This window comes from Mustela putorius, unplaced genomic scaffold (genome assembly GCF_011764305.1).
Source record: "Mustela putorius furo isolate JIRA1106 unplaced genomic scaffold, ASM1176430v1.1 tig00000129_pilon_pilon_pilon, whole genome shotgun sequence".
NCBI lineage: Eukaryota > Metazoa > Chordata > Mammalia > Carnivora > Mustelidae > Mustela > Mustela putorius.
The window spans coordinates 17,084,660-17,108,302 of NW_025421290.1; the positions used below are offsets into that span (position 1 = coordinate 17,084,660).

The 23,643-nt window shown below is 39.7% G+C and overlaps 1 protein-coding gene, 1 long non-coding RNA gene and 1 pseudogene across 4 annotated transcripts in view; 1 reads left to right on the top strand and 2 right to left on the bottom strand.

Moving 5' to 3' along the window:
• Positions 1-4,650, bottom strand: part of LOC106005933 — a 50,892-nt pseudogene extending 46,242 nt beyond the window's left edge.
• Positions 1-19,029, bottom strand: part of WDR89 (WD repeat domain 89) — a 42,226-nt gene extending 23,197 nt beyond the window's left edge. Inside the window, exons 1-2 of one of the 3 annotated variants that reach the window (XM_045070294.1) lie at positions 18,956-19,007; positions 4,589-4,661 (exon numbers count right to left, since the gene is read on the bottom strand). The gene's annotated coding sequence lies outside the window, so the exon portion shown is untranslated. Of the gene's footprint in view, positions 1-4,538; positions 4,662-18,955 lie in introns of those variants that run through there. The other 2 variants (XM_004738903.3, XM_013056934.2) reach the window with 2 other exon arrangements.
• Positions 19,030-19,220: 191 nt separating this feature from the next.
• The window catches only part of LOC123389193, a 51,535-nt gene continuing 47,112 nt past the window's right edge, over positions 19,221-23,643 (top strand). Inside the window, exon 1 of the long non-coding RNA XR_006603760.1 lies at positions 19,221-19,381. This is a non-coding gene — a long non-coding RNA (uncharacterized LOC123389193). The remainder of the gene's footprint in view (positions 19,382-23,643) is intronic.

Below are 23,643 nucleotides of genomic sequence, written 5' to 3' on the forward strand. Positions count from 1 at the left end.
AGGTCATGATCTCGGGGTCCTGGGATCGAGTCCCGCATCGGGCTCTCTGCTCAGCAGAGAGCCTGCTTCCCTCTCTCTCTCTGCCTGCCTCTCCATCTACTTGTGATTTCTCTCTGTCAAATAAATAAATAAAATCTTAAAAAAAAAAAAAAAGGAAAAGGGTAGCTGATAATTTGGGTGTCCCAGGGCAGATGAATCGATTTATTAAGCTTTCCTGCAGGGTCTTGAAGACAAAACCATCTTGGTTATCCCAAACAACAGGCTATATGTGGAATACAGGGGCTGAACCATTAAGGAGAAATTTGGGATCCAAGTACAATAACCAGCCAGCCCAAAAAAACCCCATTAAGTAACATTTGGTTTTAGGGTTTGGAAAGTTCAAAATGCCTTGAAGCTTATCAGGATCTAGGTGTAGTCCCTGTGCTGAGATTAAATGTCCTAAATAGGGGCATCTGGGTGGCTCAGTCATTAAGTCTCTGCCTTTGGCTCAGGTCATGATCCCAGGGTCCTGGGATCAGGCCCTGCACTGGGATCCTTGCTCTCTCCCTCTACTACTACCCCCTGCTTGTGCTCTCTCTTGCTATCTCTCAAATAAATAAATAAAATCTTAATAAATAAAAAAATATAAATGAATGAATGAATGAATGCATGTCCTAAATATTGAACTTTGGTTTGGATAAATTGCAATTTTTCTTTGGAGACCCTATGCCCCTTAACAGCTAAGATTTTAACAGGTAAACACTCTTTTTGTGAGAAGCCTTGGGAGAGCAAGCAAAGAAGCAAATCAGCCACATATTGCAGTAACAGAGCCTCCAGACAATTTTATATCATTTAGGTCAGCCTTTAAAACTTGCGAGAAGCCTCTCAGTAAAGCCCTGAGGCACAACTGTTTGCGTATATTATTGTCCTTCCCAGGTAAAGGCAAAAAGATACTAACTACCCTTATCAAAAAGGATCTTCAGAAAATCCACTCTATTAGTCAGCCCGAGTAAAATAATTGCTTTCAGTTGGCACAGATACCAATAGCATGTGGGGATTAAGGATGACTAGATAATAGCAAGAAATTAAGTTGTTATTTATTACTCTAGATCTTAGACAAATCTATTCTCAGCCATTAGATTTTTTATGGACAAAATAGGGTATTAGAAGGACTAGTGCAAGAGATAATGAGTCCTTGAGCCTTACAGTCCTCTATAAGTCTTATGTCCTGTAGGGTTTATTTATAGGGTACTGTTTTTTGTTTTTTGTTTTTCCCCCTTGGGAGAGTTTTTTGAGGGGTCAGTCTAGATCTTAATGGGAGGGGCACTATGAATTCTGTCTACATCTGTTGAGGATCTTGCCTGGAGTTGAGGTTACTAGGTTTAATAGTGGGAATGAATCCAAAGTTTAGACATCCTTGGTTTATAGAGTACAAGTAAAGACAAAGGGGATTGAATTTTCCTAAGTGTTGGATTCAAACTCAAGGGTTAGTTCCCTTTTTGGGACCCCTGGGAGGCTCAGTTAGTTAAGCATCTGCTTTTGGCTCAGGTCATCATCCCAGGGTCCTGGGATCAAGCCCTGCTTTGGGCTTCCCGCTCAGTGGGGAGCCTGCTTCTCCCTCTCCCTCTCCCTCTGCCTACTGCTCCCCCTATTTGTGCTGTCAAATAAATAAACAAAATAAAATTTTAAAATCCTCTTTTTAAAAAAAGGGTTATAAATAAACTGAGGGTTGCTGGGGGGTGGGGGGGCGGGGATAGGGTGGCTGGGTTATGGACATTGGGGAGGGTATGTGCTATGGTGAGTGCTGTCAAATGTATAAGCCTGCTGATTCACAGACCTGTACCCCTGGGGCAAATACATTATATGTTAATAAAATAAAATAATATTTTAAAAAAGGGTTATTTCCCTTTTAACATAAAAAAAAAGGCAACATTAGACTTCTCCAGGAAATTTTATTTGAAGAAATATATGGGAACTAAATAAATTATATGTCAATAAAATTAAATTAAATTAAAAATAAATATAAAAATATATAAAAATTAAAACATATATAAAAATATAAAAAATAAAAATAAAAAAATTTTTTAAAAGGTCATTTCCCTTTTTGACAGAAAAAATGGCAACATTAAATTTCTCCAGTAAATTTTGTTCTAAGAAATATATGGGAACTAAATCATTGAGGACAAATGAGTAGCTCACTTGCAAAGGTCTGACAAAAATATATGGGCTGAGAAATAGGCATATGTTGTGATTTTTTGAAGACCTACACCCACCCCACATATGTATTACTTAGATGAAGAGACTCTTTAACTGTAGAGGGGTTGAGCACTGATAGTGTAGCTCCTACATCAATTCCTAGCAATCCATTTCTAATAGCCAGGAGTTTTGCAATCATGATATAGTCCAGTAAGATGGATTTGGAGTTTCCATCTGTGAAAGGTAAATATTCAAAATCTTAGTTATCTTTTTTCTGGTATCATGTTTCTATGGTGCAGGCTAACAGATTATCCAAACTGACAAAGTCGGGGTGCACACTGTCTCCCATTTTATATGGGTTCTTTTGACCAACAGGGTTAAGTCTCTGTTTAGGCCATTAATGAACATGGAATTATAAGCTGCCTGAGCGGCAGGGGCCTCAGTGGCGGGTGGCTCAGTGAAGCAGCCAATTTGGATTCTGCTCAAGTCATGATTTCAGGGTCATGAGATCAAGCCCCAGGTTGGGCTCCTGCTCCAAGCTATGTCTGCTTAAGATTCTGTCTCTGTCTCTCCCTCTCCCTCCTCCTTCTCACATGTGGGTAGGCACTCTCTCTCTCCCTCCTATAATAAATAAATAAATCTTTAAAAATAAATAAAAGCCACCCGAGTGGATTCAGCATCTATGGAAAGTCCAGAATTTTTAAAAATGACTTGGAGTCTGTTTTATTAGTCATCGACAGATTTAGTAGGCTTTTGAATGTATGCTTGAATTTTGTTCTGGTTTAAGGTTTAAGGAAGTCCCTAGGGATGGCTTCATGTAGCCTTTGACCATACCACAAACTTGATCATATAAAAGGACAGTGATTGGTTTAATTTAAATCTTATAGATTGTTGGAGGACCTGGGTGGCAGGTTAAGCATATGCCTCTGGCTCAGGTCATGATCCCGGAGTTGTGGGATCAAGGCCTGCCTTGGGCTCCCTGTACAGTGGGGAGTCTGATTTTCCCCCTCTCACTCTGCCTGCCATTCCCCCTGCTTGTGTTCTCTGCCAAAGAAGTACATTTTTCTTAAAAAAAAAAAAAAAAAAAAAAAGCACCCCCCCAAAGCCTAGAACTTGAGATTTCCCCAAACTGCAGTTTCTTTGTTTGTTGTTGCTGTTTAAGATTTTATTTATTTGACAGAGAGAGAGGGATCACAGGTAGGCAGAGAGGCAGGCAGAAAGGGGGAACCCCACTCTCTTGTGGCATTTGATCCAGGACCCTGAGATCATGACTTGAGCCGAAGGCAGAGGCTTAACCCACTGAGCCACCCAGGGGCCCCCCCAAACAGCAGATCTATTGTTGAGCATGACCTTCTCTGACAAGCAGGTAGGCTAACTGATAAGAGATGGAAGAGCAGGTTTGTAAGTTAGAGTTACAATACCGAATTCCTCTGCAAATGCATGGAGATTCCCATTTACCTTGAGAAAATTCTAAACTATAGTCCTAACTTTGGCCTTTGTCAATGGGATGTAGGAAATCTGGGGTAGTTTGGAAGGATCCTCCGGTTTAATTTTGAAAGGGAAGGTTTTAATGGGATCAGTGGATGGGGTTTCAATAATAGGAAAGAAAGGAAGTTCAGAGAGAGGAGAAATGTTAAGAGAGGTAAAGGAGAATATAGGGAGGTGGAGTAGTAGGGTTACGGAAGACCTTGGTTACCCCAAGGAAGAGGTCCCTGGTGTTTTTTATATGTTAATTTTCTTCAGTCCATTTAAAAACAGTATTTTGTAAAGAGGCAATTTTAGAATCCTAAACACATTTAGAAGCTTCCAGACACCAATTAAAATAACTATCCCATTTGGACTGTTCAATAGTACAGCCATGGTCTTCTAACTTAGAAGAAAATAAGTATGGGGAAATCAAAGTTTCCACTGGACTTCTAGGTTATCCTTAGTAAGGCTGGTTTACTTAGTCAAACGTGTGTGAGGAAGGACTGTAATTTTAAAAGATTTTATTTATCTGAGAGAGAGAGAACATGCATGGGGCATGCAGAGGGAGAAGCAGACTCCCTGCCAAGGGGGAAGCCCGATGCAGGGCTCAATCCCAGGACCCTGAGATCATGACCTAAGCACAAGGCAGGTGCTCAAACCAACTGAGCCAACCAGGAGCCCCAGGACTGTAATTTTTCAACATAAAACCAGCCAGTGTTCCTGAAGGGGGAGGGCCACCCTTAGAAAATTCTGATGACTGGGATCCCATTATCAGAAATAAGAGTACATACCAGAAGGACAATCTGTCCTTATCCAGATCCCAAATAAAGTCAGAGAGCTCCACCAAAGGAGGGAACTCAAGACCTAAGAGGAAATTTGCCAAACTGAAAAATTACCTTATTTGCAGAAGCAAAGAGTGCAAAGGGCTCACGTGCAGGAAACTCACTTATTTCTGGATGTTGGTATTCCTTAGTGGTCACCTCCTTCAGATCCCACTTTTGATACCATGTAATGTCTATCTAAGAGAAAAGAGATAAACCAAAACAACCTCGAGTTACCAAAAATCAAGTTTATTGAGCACTAGTTGATGAATTGCAGCTTGGGATAGGCCAACTGCAGCGAGCTATAGGAGAGTCTGCTGAAGGTTCAGCTTGGTTTGCTTTTATGGGCAAGGAGCACAAAAGGAGAAAGTCCAGCTAGGAGCCAAGCAGCAAGCATGAAGATGAGAGAGATTCTTGGTGGATGCTCATCAATCAGAAGATAAAGTTCAATCCTCCATAAATCAGCATTTATGAGAAATCAGTCCCAGTCTTTAAGTTTCATTTTTCTGAGGGCACATGTATGAGGTTCTCCACTTCATATCCTTTGGTTCCATTTTATATTAAAATCTTTCCACTGTTTTATCCATCTCAAGTCTGAAGGATATGTGGGGATGCCAGAAGCTGGATATACAGCAGATATTTGGATACATTAGTCTACAGCTCAGGGGGAACGTATACAATTGGCTCATCAGATTATAGGTAGCAGGCAGTAGTTAAAAACTAGGAAAGTGGATAAACCTACTAAAGGGAAATTATACAGAATGATATAAAACAGCAAGTCAAAAATGGAACACTGGAATAACACCACTGTTCAAAAAATGGGCAGAATAAGAATGAACTATAAGGGAGACAAAGGAAAAAAAGAACTAGAAGAATTTCAGAAAAGTGGCCAGACAACAGCTTATGTTAAATGATCATTAATATATAGATTTTTGTATCACATGCATTGCTTCATTTAACCCTACCAGTGACCCTAAAAGATAATCTTTTTATTATTGCTTTTTAGATCAGGCAACAGAAACTTACAGAAATAGGTCTTGCATGGTAGTTGAAAGAATGGATATATGCTCAGGTTCAAATTCTGGTGTCACTAGCTATGTCTTTCAGCTTCCTATTTTTCAAACAGGGGTAACAGTTGCAACATCAGAGGGTTGTTAAAAGAAGTAATTTAATTACTACATGGTAAGTGCTCAAAATGATGCCTGGTACAAAAGAACAGTAAGTACCAGAACAGAGAATTTCGAAGAAATGCAATGGTATCAAATGATAAATCTATAGAATAAACTATTAGGTATAAATTCTATTATCTATCTATATACGTGTGTGTGTATATATGTATGTGTATTTATATGTATACATATATGTATACACATATATGTATATACATATACATATATACAGCATATACATATACATATATGTATACATATATGTGTACATATATATACATAATCACTCATATACACACAGAGTGATTATGTATATATACGTATACATGCATATGCACATACCCATGCTCTTAATCATGGTAACTGAGATTTAAAATGTATACACGCAAGGGCACGCACACACAAGGTGGGAAGGAGGGGAGACAGACTAGATATATCTAAAGTGAATTCACAGTATGAATTATTCCTCAAAAAAGTCACCAAACAGAAAGATGCAAAACAAAAACAAAACAAACCAGAAAAATGCTTTAACATATTATTAATTCTTTAAATTTCCACTGTTAACCAGTGTTACCCCGACACTGGATATCTTGCAATCACGTCAACGTATCTCACACAATCAGGTAATATTTTATAAGAATTTATAAATTGATAGTTAAAGATACTTTCCTTTACATTCTAAAGTAGATTCACTGTTTAATACTCCAAATTGGGTGAATGTCCAAAAGGGATCTGTTGAAATTGAAATCAAAATGGCAAAACCCTTGAACATCAATATTTATAGCTTTATACTTGTGTAAAGATACAGTAGAACAGACGAGTTCTCTTAACTACTTTGTGCCATATCATGGGCAGATCAGAATCTAGTTAAATTCTAAATTCATTTCCTCTCTTCTGAACACAGTAAAAGATCCTGATAATAGAGAGATAACCAACAAAAGGAATAATTCTTGAACCATCCTGCAAAAGCCGGATATTAAGAGAAAAAAAAATTCACACTTATTTTATAGATCTGACGTGAAGGATAAAAAGGATTGGAAATAATGTACTGTCGACTGTAAGTTTACTAAACACATGAAAATGTTTAGCTTAGGCTTACGCTATCAAACTCTTTCAATACTTGCCTTCAATGCCCTTGGAATTAACTACTACTGCCATCTAGCAAAAGGTCGAAAAATTAGAGAATGGAATAAAAAAGTCATTCAGGGCTTACCTACAAAGTCTAAACAGACAGATGCTTTAACTGATTAGTAATTATTGAAATTTTTGCTGCTAACCATGATAACCAAAATTGAATTTCTCTTACTTGTTCTTTCCTCTCTTCCCCATGCAACATAAATTATCACCTCTATGTGAACTCCTAGATTTTACCATCAAACCTGATCTCTCTTCAAAATTTCAACCTCATAATTTCTAACGTCTGCCTAGACCACTATCCCTGAACATGCTACCAAAACTTCAAATTCAATATACCCAAAATATAACTCAAGTACCTGTATTCTTCATCTACATAATCTTCTTAGTCACCTGGGCTCAACATCTCAGAATCATCTTTGATTAAAGAAAGTCAAAGGACAAGATGCAACTAGCCAATAAACCCTACCTTGAAAATCATCCCACACATTTATCTCATCACTGTCCGCCCCACCATTATCCTCCTCCAGCAGTCCATTACCTCTCATCTGCCAACTGCAATGGTTTCCTGTACGGCCCTGACACAGAACAGGGCAGGAAATACTTGATTTAACACCTAATTCCTGGAAAAAGATGGGAAGAATAGGACAAATTCTTACTTCATATAAAAAGTTTTGATCTTAGAAATCAATTTCATGTTGTAAAAAGTACTGACATTCAGTGTGACATGAAGTGGAAAATAAAAGCACATAAGTGATTTCGCAAATATTTAAGGACATAAAACTACTTAATTAAAAAAAATTTTTTTTAAAGATTTTATTTATTTATTTGTCAGAGAGAGCAAGCGAGAGTGAGCACAGGCAGACAGAGTGGCAGGCAGAGACAGAGAGAGAAGCAGGCTCCCCGCCGAGCAAGGAGCCTGATGCGGGACTCCATCCCAGGATGCTGGGATCATGACCAAATTTACCCTCATGTTTACGATTTTTAGTTCTCTTTATTTTTTCAAGTCAGTCTAGATTTCCAGTACTACTGTGGGTGAATAACTTTCTTAACATTTCTTATTCTATGTTCTGCTGGCGGTGATTCTTCTCAGCTTTTGTCTGTTTTTCTTTTACCCTCTTTTCTGAAAGGTATTTTTTGTGGGTACAAAGCTTTGTATTGACAAGTTTTCCTTTCCTTTGAATGCTTTAAAAATGTCACTCTTGGTCCACTGACTTACACAGTTTTTCTAATTAGCAGTCACTTCCAATTTCCTCCTTCCCCCAGCCATTGGCAGTTGTTAATCTTTTTGATCTATAATAGGTTTGCCTCTTCTAGACATTTCATATGAATGGAATCATACAATATGTGCTCTTTTGTGTGTGGCTTCTTTCTCTTAGTGTAATAGTTTCAAGGTTTATCCATGTTGTAGCATTTAACAGTACTTCATTCTTTTTCATGGCAGAATAGTGTTCCATTGCATGGATATACCATATATTGCCTATCCATTCATCTATTGATGAACACTTGGGTTGTTTATATGTTTTTACTATTATGAATAATGTTACTATGAACATTCCTATACATATGTTTAAATTTATGAAAACTGCCCACCTGTTTTTCAGAGAGGCTGATTGAATTTCAAGGCAGCTGCCCAACCAACTGAGCCACCCAGGTGTCCCCTTTTTAAAGATTTTTATTTATTTATTTGACAGAGAGAGATCACAAGTAGGCAGAGAGGCAGGCAGAGAGAGAGGAAGGGAAGCAGGCTCCCCGCTGAGCAGAGAGCCCAATGCGGGGCTTGATCCCAGAACCCCGGGATCATGACCTGAGCCGAAGGCAGAGGCTTAACCCACTGAACCACCCAGGCGCCCCAACTACTTAATTTTTTATAAAGCATCATACACGTTCTCTTGTTTGTGCATGGGCTGCAGTGTTCAAACATGTGAATTACACAATATATTTTATAGCAACCCCAGACACAGCAATATTTTAATGGGTGAAGTATTTTCCCCACAATAAAACTGTAAAAAAGATTGCTAATCTTTCTAAGAATCCTATATTATCTTCTTGAGTTATCTAGATCCTACCCATGCTTCAAGATTGAGATCAAACTCTACCAGTACTATAAAATTATTCTTAACCTGGCCTAAAGCAAGTTTTTACTTAGTCTGAATGCCAAAATATATTGTTATTTATATAGCAGTAATCATATAGTAAATATATTGAAGCGTTATTTTTCTTGAGTTATATTTCACATATTCACATATTTATATTTGTTTCTCTTTACTATTGAGTATACATTTCTTAAAAGACAAGAGCCGTGTTTTCCAATTCTCTTAATATCAATCCTCTACCAGCCTGAGGCTACCTCTACCTCACAAAATCCTCCTTCCCAGAGAGGAGTATAAAAACACAAACACACACAAAACACACTCCAAAGAGGAAAACAAAGAGGCAAAGATAAGGAACTACACAAAATGTAAAACAATGACAAGGACAGGACACACATACACACACATACACACACACACACACACACCCAAAGCCATAGACACAGCCATCCCTTTTCTGGAAAAGCAAAGAAATAAAAAAAAAAAATAAGAAATCAAGCAGTATCAATATTGACATCCATGACATCCATAAACACAGCTTTTAGGTCAATTCATTTTAAACTCTATAGTCATATAAAATACCATGAAGGCAGAACTGAGGAAGCTAAGAAAGGGTTAGGATTTGGGAGCATCACTTTCTTACCATCTTACACAGGCAGACAGCATTCAATGAACACCTACTGGTGTGAATATGATTTAATCGACGGTACTACATACCCAAATTCCAGAATTAAACAATTTGTTCAAAATGCTATTCCTTCACAAAATACATTATAGGATCAAGTTACCTCAAATTTCCAGAGTAATGGAGCAAAAACTATGTGCTTTATATGATATAAATAAAGTTTTGATGCCAAAAAAGGATACATACACATTTTAATCATTCAAGAGTTTCAAAAATAACCCAATGATTCATAAATTGTATTCTTCCTATTTTTAGAATGGCTCAGAGGATTCGTGTGATTCTCAAATTCCATACTCAATTCCTAAGAAAAAGTTCAATTTGATTTTACAATTTGGAGGAGATAAAGTAGCTTTATAAAAATAATTCAGCGCCATGTAAAATACAAATTAATAATAGGCTAATGGGATCACAAGTAAAAAAAAAAAAAACTAACCTTTATGAAAAACTTAGCTTCAGTATCTATTCTTTCTTCCTTTCTTAAAAAATAAATGCCTGTCATGCATGCTAACAACTTAAAAGCCCAAGTAATACAGGGTTGCAGAATTTATGAAGAGAAATGCTCTGATAGGATGAAAACCAAGATGAGGGATGTCTGGGTGGCTCAGCTGGTTAAGTTTCTGCTTTTAGCTCAGGTATGATCCCGGGGTCCTGGGATCCAGCCCCATGTCCGGCTCCTTGCTCAGCAGGGAGCCTGCTTCTCCCCTGCCTGCCGTTCCCCCCGTGCTTGCTCTGTGTGTGTGTGTCTCTCTCTCCCTCGTTCTCTCGGTCAAATAAAGTCTTTAAAAAAGAAAACCAAGATGAAAATACTCAGACAAGTAGCCAAGAATTGGAAACACAATGGGAAATAAAGGAACATGTCTTTGGGGTGGACTCGGTCAGTATGAATAAGCTAAAGAGGGGTTATGGGAAAAGATCTGCACTAGAAGCAGGCGTACTTTTTTCACATGACCTTCTGTTAATCATTGAATCTGATCTGAATCTTGGTTTTCTCATGTTTCCATTTGTTCTACTTACTGGCTCTTTTTTTTTTTTTTTAAGACTTTTATTCATTTATTTGACAGAGAGAGAGTATAAGTAGGCAGAGCAGCAGGCAGAGGGAGAGGGAGAAGCAGGCTCTCCACGAGCAGGGAGCCTGATGTGGGACTTGATCCCAGGACCCTGGAATCATGAGCCAAAAACAGCCACCCAGGTACCCCATTACTGGCTCTTTTGTATCCATCAATGATATTAATAGTAACTAAGATAGACTGAACTCTTGCTGTATGCAAGGTACTGTTCTAAATGCTTTATATGCATTGTATCTCATTTAGACCTCTGGATGACCCTACAGAGTACCTTACTTATCTGGTTCTAGAAGGTGAAGCTTACAAAAGGCAGGTGATTTGCCAAAGATCCTTTGGCTTACAGTGCATAACAGGGACAGGAAAATAAATCTGATTTTATTTACTTATTTATTTAAAAGATTTTATTTATTTATTTGACAAAGAAAGAGGGAACATTAGCAGGGGGAAGTGGGAGAGGGAGATGCAGGCTCTCCGCTGAGCAGGGAGCCCAGTGTGGGCTTGATCCCAGGACTCTGGGATCATGACCAGAGCCTAAGGCAGACACTTAACTGACTGAATCACCCAGGTGCCCCTAGAGCCCACACTCTTAAATGCTTTCTTACACTGACTCTCAAATGATAGAAAAGATGTATTTTACAAAGCATTTTTAAATGGTCATTCAAATGTAAAGTTGTTATAATTCTCATCTGCATTAAATGAGATGAATCAGTAACACTCATACAACCAAGCAACATGGTTAAAAATTTAAAGCACATACATGTGGAAAGTCTTAATACCAGCAAAGATTTAATATCAAAACCAATACCATATGATGTGAAGTCCAGCATAATTTTTAGTTGCCTGGACATGCAAATTCCAAGTATTTACAAGGTTAAAAAAGATTTAAAATAGTATCAGCTGTAAGATATGGTAAATTTAAAAATATAAACCATAACCTAGAGGTTTTTCTCTTCTTATTCCATATTCATATTTATACTTGATGAATAATATTGAATAAAATCAGAGAAAGAAATTTATTTTTAAGATTTACTTAGAGTGAGAGAGAGCACGTACAAGCATGAGCAGGAGGCACAGAGGCAGAGGGAATCTCAAGCAGATTCTGCTGTTGAGCACAGAGCTCAGAGGCAGGGCTCAATCTCCAGATCCTGAGTCTGAAGCTTAACCAACTGCAGCATGCAGTGCCTCAGTGCCTCAATAAAGAAAGGAATTTATTTATTTTTAAAATTGTTTTATTATTATTTTTATTAATATATAACGTATTATTTGCCCCAGGGGTTCAGGTTTGTGAATCGTCAGTATTACACACTTCACAGCCCTCACCATAGCACACACCCTCCCCAAGGTCCATAACCCAACCACCCTCTCCCTCCCTCACATCCCCAACCCTCAGTTTGTTTGTGAGATTAAGAGTCTCTTATGGTTTGTCTCCCTCCTGAGCCCATCTTGTTTCATTTTTTTTCCTCCCTACCTCCCAAATCCCCCACTGTGCCTCTCAAATTCCTCATATCAGGGAGATCGTATGATAATTGTCTTTCTCTGATTGACTTATTTTGCTCAGCATAATATCCTCTAGTTCCATCCACATCATTGCAAATGGCAAGATTTCATTTCTTTGATGGCTGCATATGTATTCCATTATATATATATAGACCACATCTTTATCCATACATCTGTTGATGGACATCTAGGTTCTTTCCATAGTTTGGCTATTGCGGACATTGCTGCTATAAACAAGGAATTTTTTAATAGTATTTGTCAGGCACTGTTTCAAGCACTTCACAAATATTTACTCATTTAACTCTTATAACAGCTATGAAGTCCTTGTAATTATCCCGTTTCATAGATGGGACAACTGAAGCACAGAATGGTTACATGTAAACAGCCCAAGATCACAGAGCTAGTAATTGCAGCCAGTATTCGATTCAGGCAATTTGGTTTAAAAATCTGTGCTCTTAACCTCTAGCTCTGCTACAATTTACAGAACGGTGAAATTCCTTTTTGGCGGGGGTTAAGATTTTATTTATTTACTTGTCAGAGAGAGAGAGAACAAGCACACAAGCAGAGGGGATGGCAGGCAGAGGGAGAAGCAGGCTCCCTGATGAGCAAGGAGCCCATTATGGGACTCCATCCAAGGACGCTGGGATCATGACCTGAACTGAAGGCAGACAGTTAACCATCTGAGCCACCCAGGCATCCCATGAAATTATTTTTTAAAAGCCAATAAGAAGTAATGATCACAATGAATGCCCACAAAGAGAACAGAGCTATCACTTACCTCAGTATACGTATCAACACTAAGGAACATGTAAAAGAAATATTTTAACTGACATGATAAACAAAGTAATCTATATTATCAGGAAAAGTTTTAATTATAATGGTACACTAAGCTTATTAGTCTTTGGAAAAAGTTTCTTTTAATTTTCCTATGAAACTCTATGGTTAGTAAAGCAATGACGTTTGGAGACTAATATTAACATTAAAAGATTTGCAAGACAGGTTTTTTATGATTGTTTGGTCCAGCCGCTAGATGCTAGATGCTAGAGCTTAAAAAAAAAAAAAATCACCAGAACTGGTAGAATTCATAACAGAATTAATGCTAAATATGAACCCTTTAAAAAATACAACATATAGGGGCACCTGGGTGGCTTAGCTGCTTAATCGTCTGGCTTTGGTTGAGGTCATGATCCTAGGGTCCTGGCATCAGGGCCCACTTTGGAGCCCAGAGTCAGGCTCTCCTCTAAGCAGAGAGTCTGCTTTTCCTTCTCCCCGGCCCCTCCCCCTTTCTCATGAGCTCTCTCAAATAAATCAATAATACCTTTTCTTAAAAAAGGTAAAACATATACTTAATATGACCTGCTTAAAAAATCACATTTTGCAAAGGACTACTGTATTGTCATTTCATCGATTCTCACACTGAGAGGTAGGGAGGACAAGCAATAGTGTTATTTCACTAATAAGTAAACTAAAGCTCAGAAAAGTTTAACATTTTATATGGTCTAGATAGAAAGATCTTCTGATTCCAAGTGCGTATCACATGGTGCTGCCAACAATTTTATGCTTTATACTTTTCAAGTTGTTTCATAACAATTAATGCTTAGCCAAGAAAATTTGAAAAATAGTGAACACATAATGAAGGTTATGCTCATTAAAATGTTAAAAGTGTTTTATTAAAAACCTTGTTGTATGGGGTGCCTGGGTGGCTCAATCGGTTAAGCGTCTGCCTTGGCTCAGGTCATGATCTGAGTCCTGGGATCGAGCGCTGCATCGGGCTCCCGGTTCATCAGGAAGCCTGCTTCTCCCTCTTCCACTCTCCCCGCTTGTGTTCCCTCTCTCACTGTGTCTCTCTTGGTCAAATAAATAAATAAAATCTAAAAACAAACAAATGAATAAAAAAAACTTGTTGTATGATGTACAATTTATCTCCTGAAATGAACAGTTAACTCATCCAAAATGAACTTGCAATCTAAGAAAAAAAAAAATCTGTATTAAAGCTAAGTGAGGGGCGCCTGGGTGGCTCAGTGGGTTAAAGCCTCTGCCTTCAGCTCTGGTCGTGATCCCAGGGTCCTGGGATCGAGCCCCGCATTGGGCTCTCTGCTCGGCGGGGAGCCCACCTCACCCTCCCCATCCCACCTGCCTCTCTGCCTACTTGTGATCTCGGTCTGTCAAATAAATAAAATCTTAAAAATATATATATTTTTTAAAGCTAAGTGAATCCATACATTTATCATCATGAGCACTGAGTAATGGGTAGTAGTGTTGTTTTATCACTAAATTGTACACTTGAAACTACTGTAACACTCTATATTAACTATACTGGAATTAAATTAAAATCTTAATTAAGGGGGCACCTGGGTGGTTCAGTGGGTTAAAGCCTCTGCCGTCGGCTCAAGTCACGATCCCAGGGTCCAGCGGAAAGCCTGCTTCCTCCTCTCTCTGTCTGCCTCTCTGCCTACTTGTGTCCTCTATCAGATAAAGAAATAAATAAATCTTTAAAAAATTTTAATTAAAAAAACTAAGTAAATCCAATTTAAAATCCTTAAACATGAAATAATGTAACCCTACAATAGTACTATTTTTTTGAGAATTAAAAACAAAAATCATGGGGTGCCTGGGTGGCTCAGCAGTTGAGTGTCTGCCTTCAGCTAGAGTCTTCTCAGGGTCCTGGGACAGAGCCCTTCGTCAGGCTCTCTGCTCAGTGAGGAATCTACTTCTCCCTCTGCCCTTGCCCCTGCATGTGTTCTCACTCTCTCTCAAATAAATGAATATAATCTTTTAAAAAAAAAAAGTCCCTTCTAACTACCATTTTATTTCAATCACTTAAGTTTATTCTAAACCGAGTAAGGCAACTTGTAAGATCAAATGATTCTGCTTGATGATTGGAAAACCTAAGTGATTTGTCACTGAGAAATGCTAGTTTCCCAGAAATGATCAATTTCAGAGAGTTTTTTGGTTTTTGTTTTTACTTTTTGAAGTAGGCTCTACACCCAGTGTGGAGCCTGATGCAGGGCTTAAACTCACAACGGTGAGATTAAGAGTTGCATACTTAACTGACTAAGCCACCCAGGTCCCCTCAAAGATATTTTTTTTTTTTTAAGATTTATTTATTTGATAGAGAGAGACAGAGAGAGAGAGCGAGGGCATACCAGATTGGGGGGGGGAGAGTAGAGGGAGAAGGAGAAGCAGACTCCTGAGCAGGGAACCCAATGCAGGACTTGCTACCAGGACCCTGGGATCATGACCTGAGCCGAAGGCAGATGTTTAACTGACTGAGCCACCCAGGCGCCCCCAGATAGTTTTTTAAATGTACATTCCTCTATATTTATTTCAGGTAGATTTAATTATTACCAAACCAAGAACAGAGATGGCTGGTGAACCAAACATTTAACAAATGGAATTACTTAGGCTTGGAGGAAAACAGTAAAAGGAGGAAAATGCTTAGTAAACAATATGTTGTACTTCATAGCCTATAAACTGCATATCATACCCTCACATCTCTAAGTCAGGTGGCAAACTGTCCACACTGGACTTGCAAAGATGACCTAATATTAGTTTTGCATCTATTAGCTTGACATCCATCCATTTTGAGGAAATAAAGACACCAAAGTGAAGCAGCTGAAAAAAGAATTTCTTTGGAAGTTATTTGTGAAAAAATATGACATTTTTCTCCTTGTTCTCACTTTACCAAGGATGAGTAGCTCAAACTTAGACCTTGATCTGGTCCCCTGTAGATTATGAATACAGGTTCTATGCCTGGCAAAGTCTAAGAGACTGTGGCTCACTACCTGCTCAAAGAAAACAAAGAAAAATGACTGCATTGCATTGTTATTGGCCTGTACATGCAGACTTTGTCAGGGCCAAGGATGTGAAGTTTTTCCTGTGGACCCGATGATGGCATTGGTATGGAACCCCTTAAGAAGGACTTTTGGCATTTGGATGCCAGGGCGAGTTCATAGGGCAAAGAAACTGGAGGTTAAGGCTGGAGGTTAAGGGCTGAGAACAAATCTTAAGCAGCTGGCTAAGTACTGCCCATTGTGGCAGAGACCAACTCATCAGCAGATCTGCAGATCTGCAGAGGCACACAACTACACATTTGCTAGATGTGACTTTCTGTTAGAGAAAGCAACATGAGAAAAAGTAATGTAGGTCACTTCCAGGCCTGGCCCACACGTACTTCTCCTTCCCATTCCATTGACAAAGCATAGAGATCTTTACTGAATAGTTCATACATACTGAATACCCATTTGGAGCTGGGCTCCTTTTCATACTCTTATTCCAACATACCTATCAAATGGTAAGAAACCCAACTCATCAGATCTAGTCTCCTAATTATGACTTTCAGATAGACACAAGAGCAATTGTTGGGTTATTTTCTTCTGAAGATATGACAAAAACCTGGTCATCAGAGCTGTCTTGCTGGGGGAATTGGAGAGTATTATGATGAGGGGCTGTCAGTCCAATTCTCCATGTAGCCTAGTGCACATTCTAGCCTTAGAAGCAATGGAACCCAAAGTCTTTATCTGGTTGCCTACATGGCTTCCTTATAATGAATCCCCATCACCTGAGGTCATACTTCTTAAACTGGGGGACACAACTATGACCATAGTAAACTGGCTATTTTAAGTCACGAAACAGTCTAAATCCCTATAACAGCAATGTTATGATGTGGTAAATAATTCAAAAGAGTATCAAACATGAGCATATTATGAAGTCAAATACAAAAGTCACACGAATTCTTAAAGTAGAAGATTAGAACTCAAAAAAATCTCACTCTTCATGCATATTTGATTAGAATTTAAGCTGCACAAGAATAGGATCCCCTTTACCCTCTTTATACCCTTTGTAGTAAGCTGAAAGATGGCCCCCAAAGATATCCAAATCCTAATTCCTATGAATATTTCCTTACATGACAAAGGGGTTTGTAATTAAGATTTTGAGTTGGAGAGATCATTTTAGATTATCGAAGTGGAACCTAAATGTAAGCATAAGTGCCTACATAAGAGAAAGCCGGGGGAAGGTTCGGCTACGGAAAACAATGTGATTATGGAAGCAGAGACAGCTGTGACATGCTTGGGAAGATGAAGGTACCGCAAGCCAAGGAACACATGCAGCCACCAGAAGCTGAAATAGGCAAGGAAATGAGTTCTTCTCAGAGCCTCCAGAAGGAACCATAACAGAAGTTATTTGAGCTGAGCTAGCTTTATGCTTTCTACATCAGTCTAAGAATACAAACTATATAACACTATATAATACACATTATATAACACCATCCTCAACCCTCGATGAATAGATAAGGGGGCCATAGAGGCTTCAGAGTATTTTGGAGCTTCCAGACTGGGGAACAAATGAAGACTGTAGAGAGTAGAGTGCCTACAGAGGGCACGGAAGTTTGAACGCTTTCTGCATACCTCACTTTGCATGCATCTCTTTCATCGGGCTGTTGGGTCATCTACTTTTTCATAGCCTTTAATAAGCTGATAAATGCAAGCTGATCAAGATGCACTGGGGGATGCTCTTCAGGAAGCGCTCATTAGGGGAAGTGCTGGAAGTGATGCCACTGACACCTCACACTGGCAATGCTACTCAGCAAGCCAGACAAGAGATGATGGAACATTTGGTTCAAAGCGTCCCGGCTTCTCTCAATGGCCTTTCCATTCCTAATGAAATGCTACTTAAATGATTCATGCGGGCTGAAAATTCAGGGAGATGAAAACCTAGCAGATTCAATGGCGGGGTGGGGGGTGGGGGATCTTTATAAAGAAAAGAGGTAGTTCACACGTGGTACTAAGCTACCTATTACCACTCTTTTTTAGACACGGAACATATAAAACTACGTATATAAAATTATCTACCTATGCTATTTAATGCTCGTCGGGCCTCACAGGAAAAAAATTTGAAAAGCAAAGGGATTATCATCAATAATTTATATATTACATCCATTCTCCCATTCGATCCTTAAAAGTACAGGACACAGTCACGTAGTCAGGTCTGGTATGGATTTCAGTTCTGCAGTCGAGGAAGCTGCGGCTCAGAGGGCGACGCGCCCAAAGGTCAGGAAACGGTTGCCAGTCCAAGGTCTTCTACTAGATGACTTTACATCCATAATATCAACTCACTTCTGAGTATGTTGTGTCAACTTCTAAAATAACGTCAGGTTCGGCAAGAAAACAGGAGCAACATTTTACAATTCAAGAGTGTATTTTAATTTGACGTCTCTGGAACCCAGACGCCACACCCGAGAGACCAGCCGAAGACGACGTGTGGCCGCGTACTGGGCAGTCTGGTTTCCTCACTTGAAAATGAGAACAGTTGATAGGACCCCTACCCTGTAGGCTGCTATGCGGATTGTGCATCACACGGAACGGGTTTTTAAGACAGCCGGTCTCACGGTTTGTACTCTATGTTACAGGGCGTCTGATCCCAAATGAAAAGTGACTTTCTGACTTCGAAAGTTTACGAACTCAGGAGAGAAGAAAAATGAGAGTTGCAGGAGAAAAACAAAACCAGGTCCTGGGTACCGTTCCTTGAACACTAGACGAAGGGCACTTCGCGTCTACAGAAACGTGTCACAGAGGCGACACCTCTGTCGCCGGCGACTGCCACCCCAACACCAAACCCGCGGAAGGCCCGCAGGGCACCGACAGAGCGGTTGTGGGGCGAGGGCTCCGACCCCGGCACCCGAAGCCCCGACACGTGGCTTCCTCCTCGCAGCCCCTCCCCACTTCCCTCAGAGGTTCTCGTGCCAGAGAATCAGCGAGGACGGCTTTCTAGTCTCAAGCCACACTGTCGCCGACCGTGGAGACAAATGCCCAACCCGCGAACACGCCCAACCCGACCCTATGAGATATACCTCAACTGCAAGCCCACAACGCGCGCGGGAAGAAACGCGAGCTCAGCCGGGAGGAACCGCTGACGACCGGAACTCCACCCCCTACCTCTCTGATAGGGCAAACGCGCAAAGGAAGATGAAGCGCATTGGTCAGCAGTCCACAGGCGGGGGAAGGGAAAGGGGACGGGTGGGGAGGGGCGACGAAGTGCCAAGACCCAGCCTCTCTCCGGATTGGACGAAAGCAGGACGTCTGCGCTTGCGTAGACCCAGTTTCCGGAAAGCGCTGCACAGGACCTCCCCGTTTGCTGTTCGGTAACGGAAGTTTCAACGACTCATTGGTTGTGACTAAGGTGGAGTCTCCTGGCTGCGTGGCCAGTAAAGGGCTAGAATAAAGCGGGTTCCGCCTCTTCCTCGGGCGACTGAGTCCTTCCGTTGTCGTCGGGCAGTGTGAGTTCCTTTTTGCTTAAAGACGACGTAATTTCCACTGAGACAAATTAAGGTAGAGAATTGTTATGGTGACCAGGAAGCTTCTACTGCGAGTAAGAAATACTTAAGAGTTAGGGCCCTGAAACACCCACGTACCCTCAGAACTTCTAAGTAGGACTTCAGAGTTGGAAGGTTAAGAAACCGGTTCTTTAGGCCCCCCCCTTTTTTTTGCGTGGCTTTGTCATTGGCTGAAATAGCTATCAATTTGAAAGTAGCTCCGCCTGCGTCCCTGGGAACTCTGGGATTTGTAGTATCAGATGCTCAAGTCCTGTAGCTTTAAATGCGGTTGTTGCTGAGTTCTGCCTAACACCCGCTGACGTTTATTGTGGTTTTGATGTGTTCCGTTGCGCTTTTATCTTTTCACCGATCAGCACCGTTAAAGCCAGAGGACACTTAGGGAAATTGAAAAGACGTCTTGTGTGTCTGTAAAGATAAGTAGCTGAAACACTGTACAAACATTGTACTGCTTGTGCTTAGGCGCGCTCTGCCAGATGTTCATAAATACGGTACTAAGATTCTTGGATTGTAAAAATTTTGCTATTACCATAAAACGGTCTTTGATTTTCAAATTAGTGCGCATTCGAAAATACTTGAAAAGTTCCCGAAACTTGGGCCGTTACAGACACTGTTTTGGCGGAGGTAGCAGCTGCTTACATCAATCAAGTGTTGATAGGACGGGGAAGCAGAACTGGCTGCTGCCTTGACCGAAGAGCGCTGTAGTTAAAATGTCAAGCGTGACCAATCTCAGGTTACACGCACTGTGTATTACTCAAGATTGTATTGTGAAGTCCATTTCCAGCCTTTATGGAAACATCGTGTTCCTTTAAGGCCAGGTTTCCCTACCTTTACTGAATCGTTAGCTTTCACTTCCCTGAGCGCATTTAGTAGTGTATCATCACTTTTGTGTTTGGCAAAAGTAGCAATCAGCCTATAAACTGAGTGGTCTTTTCCCTCTTGACAATTTTTTTCCTATTTAATATATAATACAAACTGTTCCATTTGTGTAAGAAAACACATGATTAGTGATATATAATAGTTCTACATTCTTGATTTAAAATTAAGTACATTTTATAGGATTACAGCCAAGCAAAAACTGCTTTTATGACTGATGCTTGGAATTCTTGCATTTTTGCTTAAAAAAATAAAATAATTTTTATGTCTTTTTTGTGTCTTCTAAGTGACGAGAGAAGACATCAGGTTGTTTGTAAATGAGACATGGAAGATATTTCTTTTCATTCTCAATAAATGAAGAGCAAAACTAAGTGTACTCAGCACTGTTTCTCCTTTCCACATTCCATATGATGTATTAAGTAAAATCTATGAATACAAAAGTCACCCTGAGGTAAAAATTCAGAATTATCAGTGTTTTGGGTTTTTAAAAAGATTTTATTTGTCTGAGAAAGAGCACAGAAGCAGGGAGAGCAGCAGGCAGAGGGAGAAGTAGTCTCCCCAGCTGAGCAAGGAACCTGTTGTGGAACTGGATTCCAGGACTTTGGGATCACCACCTGAGTTGAAGGCAGATGCTTAACTGACTTAGCCACCCAGACGTCCCTAGAATTATCAGTTTTAATGCTTTCCATTTTAATGCTATTTTTATAGCATTAAATGCTATCTTAATAGCATTTTAATGCTACTTTTCCTTTTGCCTCCTAAGTTAAGTCAGTGTCCACATTTGGGATATAAGTTAAATTCATATAACCAAGAATGAATAAACATTAAAAACTGGAGGTGTCAAGACTGCTACTGTGATTAGCAGTGTTTAGGAGACTCAACTGAGTGACTGAATTGTGAGCACGTTTGGCTAATCTGTATTAACTGTCCTAAGTGCTTACTCTTTTGGAAGCTTCCAAAGTGTTCCACTTAAAGAGAAAAAGCTTAGTTATTTGTTCAGAATTTAAAAAATAGAAATTGAAACAGATACCATTACTTGCTTTTAAGATGTGAACCCTGGGGCGCCTGGGTGGCTCAGTGGGTTAAGCCGCTGCCTTCGGCTCAGGTCATGATCTCGGAGTCCTGGGATCGAGTCCCGCATCGGGCTCTCTGCTCAGCAGGGAGCCTGCTTCCTCCTCTCTGCCTGCCTCTCTGCCTACTTGTGATCTCTCTCTGTCAAATAAATAAATAAAATCTTTAAAAAAAATAAGATGTGAACCCTGGAATCATTTTTGTATCATGTCTGTTGAGAAATAGGTTACAGAATGGTCTCAAAGTGAGATAAATGCAAGAAGAGTCTTGAGATGCAGGAAGAGAATATTACAACTTCTTTTTGTATTTACTTTTTAATCTCAACATTTTTCTTTTCATTTTTGTGTCTTAAAAAACTGTGCACATGATATGACAGTATAGATTTCTTGAAATCTAGCTATCTGATTTGGAGTGAATGGCAAAAAATTTGTGATCAAAATAGTCTGGGAGTGTTAAAGAAAAAAATGTTCACTATACTTATTAAAGGTGGTGAGACAGACTACTCATGAGAAGCTACTGTGGTGGGGTTTTATAATAGGGGAGAGATACTGAACTCAACTCCCAATATACATGTGGGAATTTATAGCCAATGAGCAGAGTGTGGGAGTGAGTGGATAGAAAATTACTAAGAGGAAATATCAGGGTAAGGGGGATTATTGCTAGATTGAGTCAGCAGTATTCTTACAGAAAATAGGTTAGGGTAATCAGACATCATCTGGGAGATAGTTAAGAATGAGGAACCCAGTCAGATATGGTCAACCTGACTTAGCATTCTTACTAGAACTGGACACTGCAAGGGAGGACTTGGGAACCCAAAGTCAGGCCTACTAAAAAAGAGAACAAGTATACATGTAGACCTACAGAGACACTCTCCTATACACACACAGAAATGCTTATATTTGCTATTAAAATACAAAGTACAAATTGTACATAAAACTTAGAAATACTGATGTTCAATCACTGTATCAAGGATCAACCAGGGAAACAAACAGTAAAAAAATTTTATATTAATTTTATTAAGAAATATTTTTAAAGAAAATTTTGCAAGGAACTGACTTGCACAATTTGGGGGCTGGCTGGGGGCAGGTCTGAAATCTGTAGAGTAGGCTGTCAGGAAAGGCAAGCTGGAACTTTCAGTCATGAGCTGAAGTTGTAGTCCACAGGCAGAACTTCTGCAAAACCTCAGTTCAGCTCCTAAGGCCTTTCACACGATATCAGGCCCACCCAGATTGCCCTGGATAATCTTTATTTAAATGTGTTCACAGCAACACACAGATGAAGAACTTCAAATCATGAGTTTGAGAGTGGAAGTGTGGGGGGCTGGTGGTCAGGCCTGAAAGTCATTCCAGAAAACCATGTTTGATATAGTGTCTTATATTTGTGGTAGTGGATTAGTACACACATACAGAATGCACATACCAATCCTGTTTTCCACTGTCCAGTAAAATACATCTAAAAGGAACAGCCCTACTTTTAACTTCATTCCAGCCTGCTTCTTTAACTCCCTGCCTCATTTGGCTGGCTCGTCCTTGAGACCTCGGCCTAAGAGCCTACATTTGAAGCCTCTGGCTTCATTCCTAAGCTCCATATTCCTCTGTCCAACTCTTGGATCCCAGAGCCCATTGAAGGCTTCCCAATAATATGTAAGACTTATCCCTAGGCAAGCATGCTTTTTAATATGTAAGGGATTCTTCCTGGTAAGCTACCAGATCTGACGCTTTTGAAAATGCCAACAAGACTGCTGTTGAAGCCACAGTGGGTGGTGGTGAGGACATCCTGTGACAAGTGCCAGCTGGTTTATACCAGTCCCCATAACAAGAGCTTTTTTCAGTGGTGGTATTTTACCTCAGTTTTAAGATGGACTTTATTATGACTCCTTGTAGTTTAGATTGACAAAAGTTGTAGAAGAAGGGCCAGTACTGAAACAGATAATCGTGTTCATCAAAAACAGCACCGACTGCCAGAAAACCTCTTGACAGAGCTGCTTAAAGTGAATTGACTGGTTTAAGCTTTATATTCTCTTCCTGCCACTTGGAAGTTAAAAAGAATGAACAAATAGTAAAATAGCACACTAAGTGGTGCTAAGAGTTGAGAAGAGAAAAAGGCCAGAGTATTAGACAAAGTAGTCTTTGGGTCTTTTATTTAATTAAGAATTAGGATTATAGTTTATTTTACCCAGTATGGTTAGGACTGAAACAGCTTGGGATCTTTTTTTTTTTTTTTTTTTAAAGTTTTCTTTATTTATTTGACAGAGAGACACA